Consider the following 13,978-nt stretch of genomic DNA (forward strand, 5'->3'; position numbering starts at 1 on the left):
TCCTAACCACTCACTTTCTCAACCTAATAACCTCCTATGAACCATTCCATCACCCTGCCTCACACAAAGTTGGTCATAACTTGGATCTTGCCAAAAACCCAAAATGTACCACCTCCACCTTCAAGCATTCTGAAATTCCCTGATCCAACCAGAATCTATTGGCTTTTAACCTCTCCCTCTGTCTTCCTTTACATAATCATGACCTCCAATCCTTTCATCCTTCAATTCTCTCACAAGCCATCTCCCCTGCACTAGCCAATCTCTCCTCTTCTCCCCATCTTTACTCATTGGTGAAGCAATTCAATTCTACATTGTCCTCATATCTCTCTCTCTCTTTTTTGGCCTTTTTTTCTGCTTTTTGGAAGGGGAAAGGAAGGGCAATTGGGGTTAAGTGATTTGCTCAAGGTCACACAGCTAGCAAGTGTTAAGTGTCTAAAGCCGGATTTGAAATCAGGACCTCCTGACTAGAGCCAATGCCCTATTCACTGAACCATCTAACCTTTTATCATATCACTGATTACCTTCAGCCAAGGCTCAGCCTTGGATCACTACTGCCATTTGCTGCCTTTACTCTTCTGCATAGGCTACTGGATGAAGGGGAAGAAAATTACTTGGTCATTCTGACAGGGTCTATTATATGATCTCACCTAGGCTCTCACTGCTGCTAGGCAATCCTACTTATACATTTCTTATCCTCTCACTTTCCACAGTGGATCTTCCAGTGACAAGGCTAGTAAAAAGGAAAGCTGCAGTTGGAAACCAAGTATTCTTGCTTCAAATCCACAGAATCCTGTCTCAATCTCAGTTCCCTCATCTGTAATTTTTTTTAACCAAACTTGTGATTTCTTGGGTGTAAGGAGTTCCTAGTAATACACTTCCTCCACTGTAGCTTACAGTTCTTTCCATAGAATTATACAGGAGACCTGAAAAACAAGTAGCTAGGTAATCAACTAACTTGGTGCATTGGTGTCATCAATAAACAGAAAGCAAGACTCTTTCGTGGTGTCTCCAACCCCATCAAAAGTGACAGAGAAATTCTTTTTGAAAGGAGAGCTCAGTCTGTTTTTTCCTGTTATATAGATTAAGTTCATCTCTATATGACTATCCTTATTCTGTCCCTTAATTTATATATTCCCCAGGTCCCAAGATCACAAAAATTCAAGACTGATTGGAAGGGACCTATCTACTCCAGCCCATACTTGAATAGGAATCTCCTTTGGCCTCTGTTCTTACCCATGCGTACCTTCTCCTTGGGAGACACCATCCATTTTCACGGCTTCAAGTTTATTGTTGTTGTTCAGTCATTTCAGTCATGTCCAACTCTCTGGGACCTCATTTGGTGTTTTCTTGGCAGAGATACTAGTTGGCCATTTCCTTCTTCAGCTCATGTTTACAGATGAGGAAACTGAGACAAACAGTGACTTGGCCAGGGTCGCAAATCTACATCTCTCACTCTGTCCTCTCTCTGGAGTTCAAGTTCCATATTTCTATTGGCTTTTATTTTTTTTTCTTTTGCTTTTTGGAGGGGGGAAGGCAGGGCAATTGGGGTTAAGTGATTTGCCCAAAGTCACACGGCTAGTAAGTGTTAAGTGTCTGAGGGCAGATTTGAACTCAGGTCTTCCTGACTCCAGGGCTGGTGCTCTATTCATTGTGCCACCTAGCCATCCCATCCACTTTTATTGATATCTCTACTTGAATAGTTCACCATCACCTCAAGATGTCCCAAAAAGTGTCCCCAAATGAATTCATTATCTTTCCCTCAAAATTGGCTTCTCTTCCCAGGATCACCTTCTAAGATTAGCAAGCATAGCTCAAAATTAGTCAAATATGACTTCAGTTTTTTTAATAGAACTATAGTTTTACTTGTGTAAGACACTCTCAATGAGAAAATTCCTTTAACAGTGGTAGTCCTTAACACCTCTGCAACTTAGAATCTTACGGAGCTGACTGAGGGTACTACCGGTATTGAGAGATTATGAGCTTTGCCAGGTTCATATGACCAAATCTACCTGTTGTGGCACTTGAACCTAGTTTTTTTCTGACTCTGAATTTGACTTCACTATGCATGGGATCTCTCTGTCTCTGAAAAGAATCTTCCTAAAAATCATTACCCGAGGAAACTGGAACACTAATGCATTATTGGTAGAGTTATGAACTGATCCAGCCATTCTGGAGAGCAATTTGGAACTATGCCCAAAGAAAGAGCTATAAAACTGCCTACTCCTTGATCCAACAATACCCTATTATGTCTATATCCCAAAGAGATCATAAAAAAGGGGAAAGGACCAACATGTACAAAAATGTTTATAGCAACTCTTTTTCATGGTGGCCAAGAATTGGAAATTGAGGGGATGCCCATCAATTGGAGAATGGCTGAACAAGTTGTGGTATATGGATGTAATGGAATACTATTGTGCTATAAGAAATGATGAGCAGGCAGATTTCAGAAAAACCTGGAAAGACATGAATGGATGCTGAGTGAAGTGAGAATAAAACAGGAGAACATTGTATCCAGTAACAGCAACATTGTGCAATGATCAAATTTGATAGACTTGGTTCTTTTAAAAAAAAATACAATGATCTAAGACAATCTAAAAGCCTCATGATGGAAATAATATCTGCATCCAGAGAAAGCACTATGGAATCTGAATGCAGATCAAAGCATATTATTTTCACCTTTTGCTTTGTTTTGTTTTTCTTTCTCTTGGTTTTTCCCTTTTGTTCTGATTCTTCTTTCACAACAAGAGTAATGCAGAAAAGTATTTAATATGATTTTACATGTATAACCTGTATCGGTATAACGTGTATCGGATTGTTTGCCATTTGGGGAAGAAGGGAAAGAGGGAGAAAAAAGTTTGGAACTCAAAATCTTATAAAAGTTAATGTTGAAAACCATCTTTACATGTAATTGGAAAATAATACTATTAAATCATCACCTGACTCTCTTGAGATAGTCAATTGCTCCCCCTTGCTTGTAGGCTAAAGCAAAAATTCTCTCCTCTGGTATTGATTGTTCCCACAATCTGACTCCAACCTTCAGCCTTATTTTTCCTACCATCCCAAAACACCAAAGTTTCTTCTGAATCATTATTCCTTTCACTCAATATGTGCCTTTTCCTCTCCCTTCTCCTTCTTTTTCTTCTCTCTGTTCCCTCTGTCTGGACTGTCCTCCCCCTTTTTTATGTTTATCTAAGTCCCATCCATCCTTGGTATTGTGAAAAGGCATCAGAAAAACTGAGTTCAAGTCCTGGTACTTATTGTTGTCAGGGTAGCAGTGGATAGAACACCAGACCTGGAGTCAGGAAGACCCAAGTTCAAATCCAGCCTCAGATACTTCCTAGCGAGGTGACTGTCGGGTCACTTAACCCTGTTTACCTCAGTTCCTCAATCTGTAAAATAAGCTGGAGAAGGAAATGGCAAACCACTCGAGTGTCTTTGCCAAGAAAACACCAAATGCGGGCACACAGAGTTGGATATGCCTGAACAACAACACTTACTGTGTCACATTTCCTATCTCAGCCTCTGTGCTCTCATCTGTAATTTTTCTTTTAGCCACACTTGTGATTTCTTGGGTACAAGGAGCTTCTAGTATGGACTTCCTCCACAGTAACTTACAGCCTTGGAGATTTGCTAGATACTGAGTGGTCAAGGGACTCACTTAGCATTACCAAGCCAGTAGGGGGTCAAAGGCAGGATTTGAACTCAGATCTTCCTGATTCCAAGTCCAGCAAGTCCACTATGCCAGGCTGCCTTTCTCCTCTGTAAATGGGGGATAATCTACCTCTCAGGCTTATTGTAAAGAAACTGTTCTGTGAAACTTTAAGTGTCATCAGCATGGAAGCTGTGTTTTTTAATCTTAAATCCCACCTCCTCCATGAAGCCAAGCCTCAGTATACAGGTATTTGGGGATCACACCCTCTTCAACATGCCATCTTTATAACTCTTATTGTCTGGACCACTTATTGGACACAGTACATCTACATAAAAAGATATGATAAAATAATAATAATAGTAATAGTAGGAATAATAATAATATAATTTAGTTGGAGATATTATGAGAAGCAGATGATGCTTTGTGAGACCATAGAAAGCAGAGATTATATCTGAAATTATCTCTATATCAGCCATAGGGACCTGAATAAATATTTTTGTTTTGACTACTATGATCCAGGCTCTGGGCTAGCCTCTGAGGACACAAAGGCAAAATCCAAATACTTTTTCCCTCATTCTATGATGGCTGGTGAAGACATAAAGGCAAGAGCAGGTCGCCAATGGAGCTCCATGTGCCAAGGCCATCACCCAATCACAGAATCTCCAGTCTCTCCTACATCAAACGAGTCTATCCTAGAATATTAAGATGTAATCAATCAACCAACAAGCATTTATTAAGTACTTACTATTACTGTGCCAAGTGCTGGTGATACAAAACCAAAATTGAAACCATTCCTGCTCTCTGGGAGCTAACATCCTAATGAGGAAGAGCCCATGGAGACATAGGAGAATTTACAGATTATTTATGAAATGGCAAGGGTTGTTATAGCAACTAGAGGGACTGGAAAAGGGACCTGGGAAGCCATTTAGTCCCTTTTACTTTACACAGGGGAAATGGAGTCAAACGGAGTTTCTTTGATACTTGGATGGATCTTGAACTTTTGTTGCAGGTGGCAGGGAGGGAGGATTTCTTCCAACAGCACAAACTGTAACCCATCTGTGCCTTCTTACCTTGTGTGAATCTCATCCATACCTTTCTACAAATCCGCCATAGAGAATCCGCCCAATGTCATGGAGGCTTTAAATTTTTATGGTTGAGAGTAAAATATTAAAGCTGTTCATCTATCATTCCCTGCCCTCACTGTATCACCAGGTCCTCTCCTTTTCCAGTCACACATGTCCTTGAGGACGGCAATCAGTCAGCATGACCACATATATCAGTACGGCAGGTGACATATGGTAGAGACAGTGAGTACAAAGCAGTGATGTCCAATTCATATTGAGGGGACTACATATTGATGTAGAAAATGACAAATTAACATTCTGTATGTGTGTTATATGTTTATTTATTTTATTAAAGATTCCTAGTCACATTTTAATCTGATTTGGGCTGTCCTCTGAGGTTGGTGCCTTGTGGAGGGACCCAAACTTGACGCCTCTGATGCACAGGACTCCTTCAAGAAGTCTGACAATGAAAAGGAAGAAAGTTATGAGATGATGGCTAGGAGGAATATCAGGATCATGGGAAAGTTTTTTTAAGGATGTCAGAGATCTGGGCATATTTGTGGAAGGGAATTAGCAAGTAGAGAAAGAAAGAGATGAAAGATGAGTTGAGAGTAGGGTATAATAAGCCCATTCCCAATTCCATAAAAAAGGCTCTGGCTCTCATACCAGTTAAAAGAGTCTTGAAGAGTTAGAGTTATTAGCTCCAAATGCTTTATTACTTGTTGCATTCATCTCTGATGTAATGCTGCCCTCGTGAGGTCATTTCAAGACTTTTACGTTAGACCCTTCCTAGAATTGACTAAAAGTTCACAGTGGTGCAATGGTCCAGGAAGGAGAAGCAAAGGTATTCTGGAGGACCTGGATTCCTCTTTACCATTAGATTGGGCATTTGGTTTAAGGAAAATGGTTGAATCAGATGGTCTCAGAAATCCTTCCCATCTCTGTCTTCTGTGCTCAGTGTTCCAGACTTACTCTCAGCTCAGATATGGTGTATCTTATGTTCTAAGGTTCCTCAGTTCTGACATTGTATGATTCAAGATGCCTCATACATCTGATATCCCATGTTCTGTGTTCTAACATGCCTCCAATCTCTGACATTCTATGTTCTAAAGTCCCAGCTCTGACATTTTATATTATGAGGAGAGAGAATGGAGTACAGCGAATAGAGGGTTCAAAGGTTTGACTTAAATCAAGCCTCTGACGCAAACTAATTGTGTGTTCATAGGCAAGTCATTTAATTTCTCCCCGTCTTTATAAGATTACAGTCAATTAATCAATGAGCAAACATTTACTAAGAAGCTGCCATGTGCCAGACTCTCTGATAAGGATACAAATATAAAATATAAAACAATACCTACTCTCAAGAAGCTTGTGTTCTAATGGGAAGATAACAAATACCTACAGAAATACTTATAGAATAAATATAAATAGAATAAATACAAATGAATGCAATGTATTTAAATACCAGGGAGTTGGGGGCACACGTAGTTGGGAAGAATGGGAAAGGATCTGTGTAGAAGGTGATACTCGAAGTGTATCTTGAATAAAAAGGGTGATTCTGTGTGGGGGGGAGGGGGGAAGGGAATGCATTCCAGCAGTGGGGCAAAGCCAGTGGAAAGGCACAGAGTTGGGAGATGAAGTACCATGTGTGAAGAACAAAGAGGCCATTTTGTTTGACTTGTAAAGAGTGAGACAGAGAGTAACATATGAGTGAGTTTAAAAGATAGGCTCAGGCCAGGTTGTGAAGACCTTTAAGACAAGAACAGTTTACATTTTTATCCCAGGGTCAAACGGGAGTCATAGGAGTTTAGTGAGTAGAGGAAGTCCCATGTTCAGGTCTGAACTTAAGGGAATTCCCATAGACAGCTCTGTGGACATGTTGGAAACCAATTAGGAAGGTATTTCAATAAATCTGGGGTAGTATGAGTGTTCTTATCCCCGTTTCCCGGATGAGAACATGGAGGCACAGAGACAAAGTTTCCAGGACCATACTGTTGATTAGTGACAGAGTGAGAGGGTTACTATCAGTGCTGACTCCAAGGCCTTTGCTCTTTCCATCTTGGAGTAAACTTTGTCTCTTCCAGTCTCCCTCTTGTTTAATGGCTGGGTCACTATGAGAGGCATTACAATTAACCCAGGCTGTATGAGGGCCACACTCAATGATCCAAAGAACAGTGGACTCGGAATGATGGGACCTCAGTTCAAATCCCAACTCTGCCACTTATCACTTGCATAACCTTGGGCAATGCCTCTCTCTGGGCCTTAGTTTGAAGTGGTTGGACTCCATCTCTATAGGTCTTTTTGAGATCTAAATCTTACAGTGAAATTTTCAGCTACTGCTCTAGGGTGAGTATTCCTCCCTAATTCATTCACTATCCACTGTAGCAATTAATGCAAACCTTTTCTTTTCTCTTAAAGCTTCCTGTGCACTCTCTTTCCCAAACTCATAACTGAGAATCTTGCTGCATATTTCATTGAAAGAAAACAAGGTCATTCACAAAGACCTTCCTCTTCTCTCCTCTTCCTCATCTCATATTATTTAGGCATCTTCTCTCCTTGTTGCCCAATAACTTTTCTGTGACCCCATTTGGGGTTTTCTTGGAAAAGACACTGGAGTGGTTTGTTATTTCCTTTTCCAGCTCATTCTACAGATGAGGAAAGTGAGGCAAACAGGATAAGTGACTTCCCCAGAGAGTGTCTGAGGATGGGTTTAAACTCAGGAAGATGAGTCATTCAGCATTGGCATTCTATCCACTGTGCCACCTAGCCACTCTTTGAAGGTAGGGACTGCGTTGGTTTTATCTTCATATTCCCAGTAGGGAGCACAGGTGTCCTTATGGGTCTATGGATGTTTAAATAATATTTTGTTGAGTTGAATTGAATTTAAAAGTGTCATAATTAATAAGGAAGATTGCCCCTTGGTTTATAGCTGCTTGTGATCTTGGGGCTCAAAATTCCATCTCTCAGCAACTTTTGGAACTCCCATTAATGTTTGAAACCCACAGACCACAGCTTTCATCTCTTCCACTTCATTTCCCACCCACTTCCCAGAGTAAGTCATTAGCATTTCGGTCCCTAGAAAAGTCTATTGCATTGAGAAAAAGTCTTGGCACACAAATCAGGCGGAGAGGTGCCACATCTCTGATTCAGACCAGCTGGTTTTTCGGCCAGGCCTCAGGAAGCAGATCACTTTAGATTCTGTAAGCTCTGAGAACCAGTCAGTTCTGGGCACTGCTTTTCAATATGTTGACCCAGTAGGAGATTGTAGGCTCAAACTCACAACCTCATTTCTAATCTATCGGTATTAATTCTATCAGTTTCCACTCTGCACTCTGAAAGCCTTTTTGTTTGTTTATTTTCTAAGAATACCATGAAAACAACCCCCTGTGTGTCATAGGATCCTTCTGACTTGGTTGGGCCTCATTTTCCTTGCCTTCTCTGCCATATTTGACAATGTGGATCCCATTCCTCCAAACAGTCAACAGTCAATCAATAAACATATAATAAAAAACCTTCTACGTGTCCAGCGCCGTGCTAGAGAATGGCATACAATAATAAAACTAAAATCGTGCCTGCCCTCAGAGAACCTGCCATCCAGCTGGAGTAACAACATTATATGTATGCAAGTGTTCACAAACTGAATACAGTTTTTTTGAGGGGAAAGAACTAGCATCTGGGAAGATCAGGAAAGACGTCATGTTGGACATGGCGCTTACGCTAAAACTAAAAACAAATGTTAAAAGATTTTAAGAAGCACAGGTGAGAAGGTAATGTATCTCAGCATTGGGGGACGGTCAGGGCAGGGAAATACAAGGCAGATGCTATGTATAAAATCCGTGTCAAAGGAAAGAAGCCTTTATTAAGGACCTGCTAGGTGCCAGCCACTATGCTAAGCACTTTCCAAATACTATGTCATTTGATTCTGAATCAAAAGGAAAGTCAGTCTGACCACAGTGTGGATATAACAAGGCTGGAAACATGGACTGGGTACAATTTATGGAAGGCTGTGGATGCTACATACAGAGAGGTTTCTATTATACCCTCAAGGGAAGGAGACCAATAATAATCACTAAGAGCTAACGTTCCCACTGAACTCTAAGGTTTACAGAGCATTTTATATGGGTTTTTTCTTTTCTTTTCTTTGATTGTTACACCGACTCTGTGGTTCCTTACAGGGATCTTCTTCAGTCTGGCTGGGGAAGAAAAAGTGTGCTTCCATCCATTCGTGTATACCACATTTTCTGTTCCCTTCAGCTCCCCTTCGGTCCCTGTTTTCTACATTATAAAATAGAGAAAAGGATCTGTGATCTCACTGGCATAGAGAATTCCCAGTGCGGAGCCTCTCTTCACCCCAGGACTCAGCACAATGCCTGGACCATAGTGAATATTTAATGAATACTTTATCAATATTCACTCATTCATTCATCCATTCATCACAGATTTTAGCCCTAAAACACTGAGGAGGGAAATGACTTGTCCAGAGCTATTAAGTATCAAAGGCAAGATCTGAACAACATCTGATTCAAAGGCCAGCAATCTGCTCATTACATCACACTGCCTTTACATTAATTAAGACTAGTTTTGTTCAGTCATTTCAGTTTGTGTCTGACTCTTCATGACCCCACTGGGGGTTTTCTGGGCAAAGATACTGGAGGGGTTTGCCATTTCCTTCTCTAGTTCATGTTACAGATGAGGAACTGAGGCAAACAGGGTTAAGTGACTTGCCCAGGTCACACAGCTAGCAAGTGTGTCTGAGGTCAGATTTTAACTTAGGAAGATGAGTCTTCCTGACTCCAATCCATCACTCTATCCACTGTACCATCTAGCTGCCCCAAAGTTGATTTTCCTTCTTTTAAAGTCTAGTTTACTTTACATCTAGTCACAATTCAACTTCCTAACTCTCCTCTTCTTCCTCCCCCCCACCAATATAATGCTTTAAAATCTGACCAGTGCTTCATATTCTTTATTTCATGTGAATCAAATCACAAACCCCTGTGGGGCAGCCACACGAGGTGTGACAACCTCCATTTTACAGATGAGGAAACTGAGGCTCAGACAGGTTACATGATTTTCCCAGTCTCACAAAGTGTCAGAGGCAGGATGTGAACCCACATGTCCAGTGAACTTTCTTCTCTCCATCATGTTGTCTCAGCCCATTGGTAGGTCGGCTGTTTTTCTTCATGATCAAAGAGGCCCAAAACGACATCATCATGTTGGGGTCAATGTGCATCGTGTCTGATGGGCTGATCAGACCAATACAAGCTCAGAGGGCTCTGCCAAGATCAGGCACAAATGGTCTGCATGAACATTTGGGAGACAGAGGTATCTAAACTTGCCTTTTGAGCTACCGCAGTTCTGCTTTGCTCACAGAGCAAGTACCTTCTTTGATGTGGGCACACCATGCTAGACGGGGTTGTGCCAGTGTCTCCCACATCTCCCAACCAGTTCCAAAGTTCTTAGGAGAGACCTTGTGTCCTTGTAACACTTCTGACCTCTCTGTCAGCATTTCCCTTGTGAGAGTTCTTCGTAAATAGTCTTTTAGGCAAACATACATGTGTGACCAGCCCATCAAAGTTGTGCTCTCTGCAGTAGGGCTTAATACTTGGCAGTTCGGCTCAAGAAAGGACCTCAGTGTCTAGTCCCTTATCTTACCAGGTGATTGTCAGAACCTTCCTAACACAGTTCAGATGGAAGTGATTGTTTCCTGGCATGGTGCTGGTAGACTCTCCAGGTTTCACAAGCATAGAACGAGGTCAGTACAATGACTCTGTGGACCTTTAGTTTGGTAGGCAGCCTAACCTCTTCTCTCCCACACTTTCCTTAAAAGCCTCCCAAACACTGAGCTAGCTCTGGCAATGTGTGCATCAACAGCATCATCTATGTGGGAATCCCTGGAAAATATACTACCAGGGATCTGGATTTCTAAGTATCCGTCCAAGTAGCAGGTGGAGAATCCCAATGACTAGCTCAATATTTATGCACTACCAAGATAACTGATGCTTCTCTGCCTAGGTAGCTAGGTGGCAAAATGGACAGAGCAATCAACCTGGAGTCAGGAAGACCTGAGTTCAAATCCAGCCTCATACACTTCCTAGCTGTGTGACCCCGAGCAAGTCACTTCACCTGTTTGCCTCAGTTGCCTCAAATGTAAAATGGGGATAATAACAGCACCTACCTCACAAGTTTGTTGTGGGGAATCAAGTAAGTAATGTGGGGAATCAAGTAAGTAATATTTTTAAAGTGCTAGCCCAGTACCACATAGTAGTCACTATATAAATGCTTATTCCCTTCCTTTCTCCCTCTCTTCCCCCTTCAATTATAACATTCCCCCCCCCACCCCAGTAAGTCACTGAAATAACATGCTGGGCCTGGAGGGAAAGGGGCTTGACCAGTGGGGGTGGGGTACCCGAATTGAACAAATTGTAGAGAATGTCATGCTGCTGGGTAAAAGCACAAGACCTGGTGATATAGGGAGGACTGATGGGTTGTGGAAGCTCCCTCCAGACTCACTGAGTCTGCATGCTTTAAAGGACCTCAGGAGCTGTCTGTTCCAACCTATACCCTTCCTCTTTCCTTTAAGCCATTCTCTTCTGGTCATCTTGCCAGCTCCACCATTTCTCTTCTGGCCTACTCTGGATTGCCCTTGCCCTTCCCAAAAATCTGGTGCACAGAGTAAAACACCAGTACTTCACATGCAGTCTGATCAGGGCAGAATACAGGGGAATTTCCTTCATTCGGGACACTATGTCTCTCTCTTAACATCAGATCATAGATTTAGAACCAGAAGGTAACTAAGAGGTCATGGCATTTAACCCCATCATTTTTCAGATGATGAAACTGAGACTGAGGGAAGTCACATGATTTACCCAGAGCTACACACCTAATTATGTCTAAGGTAGGATTTGAACTGGAGTCTTCCTAACACCAAACCCAGCTACCTATCCACTTCAGTACCTAGATTAAGACAGCATCAGGCTTTTTGACTGTTACATCAATCACACTTTTGATTGAGCTTGTAGATCAACAAAAAGCCCAGGACTTTTTCATGTTAACTGTCATCAAGCTATACCTCCCTCGCTCTGCACTTATGCAATCCAAGTAGAGAGCTTTTACATGGTCTAAAAGGGAGTCATCAGGGGCAGGGCATTCACAATTTGGCTCCATGGGCAGGGACACACAGCACAGCCCCCAATCCTAGCCTTATATGAGGACCAATCAGCACGAGTCATTCATAACTTTAGGAAATGGCCACATAAAATGTCACTGGCCCATCTGACCTGCTAAGCTCTTTTCGGATCCTGCACCATCCCATATTCATATCTTCTGCAAAGCTGATATACGTGACTTCTATGGCTTCATTCAAATCAATGGTAAAAAATATTGAGCAAGACCATACCAAGGGCAGATCCCTGGAACATGTCACTAGATCCCACCCTCCAAGCTGATAGCAACACCTTACTGCCCATTCTTGGGATCCAGACATTCAATAAGTTCCAAAATGACCCAAGTGTGCAACAACAATAACAGCAAGTATTTATTATTTATATATTGTTTTAAAGCAGGGCTAAGCATCATCTCTCTTTCCCTCACAACCACCGTGGGAGGTAGGTGGCATCCTCATTTGCTACTCTAACCCATATCTTTCCTTCTAATCCCCAAAAAAGAGCATTAAGTGACTTGGTTGAATGATTGACTAAAATGGAAGTATTCCATGTAAATAACCATTCCCTGATCTTCTTCCTCAGTACACTGTCAAAAAAGAAATGACCCAGCTGATATAACTTGTTCTTGATGGAGGCTGGGTTGACTTCCAATGACCTCTGCTTCCCTTTCGAAATGTTCACAAAGGATTTTTTTAATAATGCATTTACAATTAAGCCAGGAATCGAAGTCTAGGTCACTTGCAGTCAAAATTTATAGCCAACATACCTCCTTTTTAATTTTTTTTAACTGGCACATTTGCCCTTTTCCAGCTTTGGAGAAAATAGGACAAACCTGGTACCCTGGAACTTCAAATTACCAAGGAAGTCATGGCCATGACCATACTGGCACTTATCTACGTGTGATACCACCAGAGGAGGTCACCATATTGGATGTGTACCCAAATAGACATTCAGAACGCTGGGATCATTTGGAATTTAATCCAACCGAACTGAACAAGCAAAGGTCCAAATATACTCAAGTCCCCAGTTCATGGATAGTGTTAAGAGAGAAGGAATGAACTAGGTAATTCCTCTAGATCTTGTCTAAAGGCAACACCCTACTTTGAGCAGTATGGGAAAGTAGTAGGTACCATAACCCAAGGAAGGAGCCTTCCTCTATTATCTTATCATGAAGCAGCTAGGTGGGTTGTAATAACTAAGTAGGAGTGTTCTAGTTGGACATCTGGGTGACTCGGTAGGTAAAGGGCCTGGAGTCAGGAAGTCCTACATTGAAATCCAGTCTCAGATACTTTTTAGCTGTGTGACCCTGGACAGTGTCTTAACTTTGTTTGCCTTCTTTTCCTCATCTGAAAAATGACCTGGAGAAGGAAATGGCAAAATACTCTAGTATCTTTGTCAGGAAAACCCCAAACAGGGTCACAGAGTCAAGACAAGACTGAAATGACCGAACAACAGCTAGATTTGCAACCAAGATTAGATTTGAGTTTGAATCCAGCCTCTGACACCTACCAGTTATGACTCAGAGCAAGTCACTTAATTCTTCAGTTTCTTTCATGTGTAAAATAGGGTGAACAAGAGCCACCACTTCACGGGGCTGTGAAGATCAGATGGAATAAAATATGTAAAACATTTCAGAAACCCTAAAGTACTAAGGAAACCTAAGTTCTTATAATTATTCTACTGTGAGAGTAGAACCAGACAAACCTCACCTCCCAGCTTCCCTAGTTCTAACAGCCTCACATGGAGCTCAGTGGGAGTCCTAGGAAGCACAGGTTTGTTTTTGGAAATGAACTAAATTGAAAGGAGTCAGGATTAATGGACTGAGATCTGAAAAGGAAGGAGGAAAAAGCCACATATCCATAGATGCACATACAGGGCAACTCAAAAGTCCAATGGCTTAAAACTGAATTGGGATTTTTAGGACCATTTGTGTGTCTATTTGCTACATTTACAAGTCTGTTGATCCCAATTTAAATACCTTTCTTTATAAGAGGGTGAAATGGAATCTCTCTGGGTCAGCTACTTCTGCAAAACTGGAGGCTTTCCAGATGACTCATGATCACTGCACAACATAGGGATGAAATTAAGAAAGAAGCATC

This window comes from Petaurus breviceps, unplaced genomic scaffold (genome assembly GCF_028583685.1).
Source record: "Petaurus breviceps papuanus isolate PSGF00001 unplaced genomic scaffold, PetGlider_PUasm1.0 90330, whole genome shotgun sequence".
NCBI lineage: Eukaryota > Metazoa > Chordata > Mammalia > Diprotodontia > Petauridae > Petaurus > Petaurus breviceps.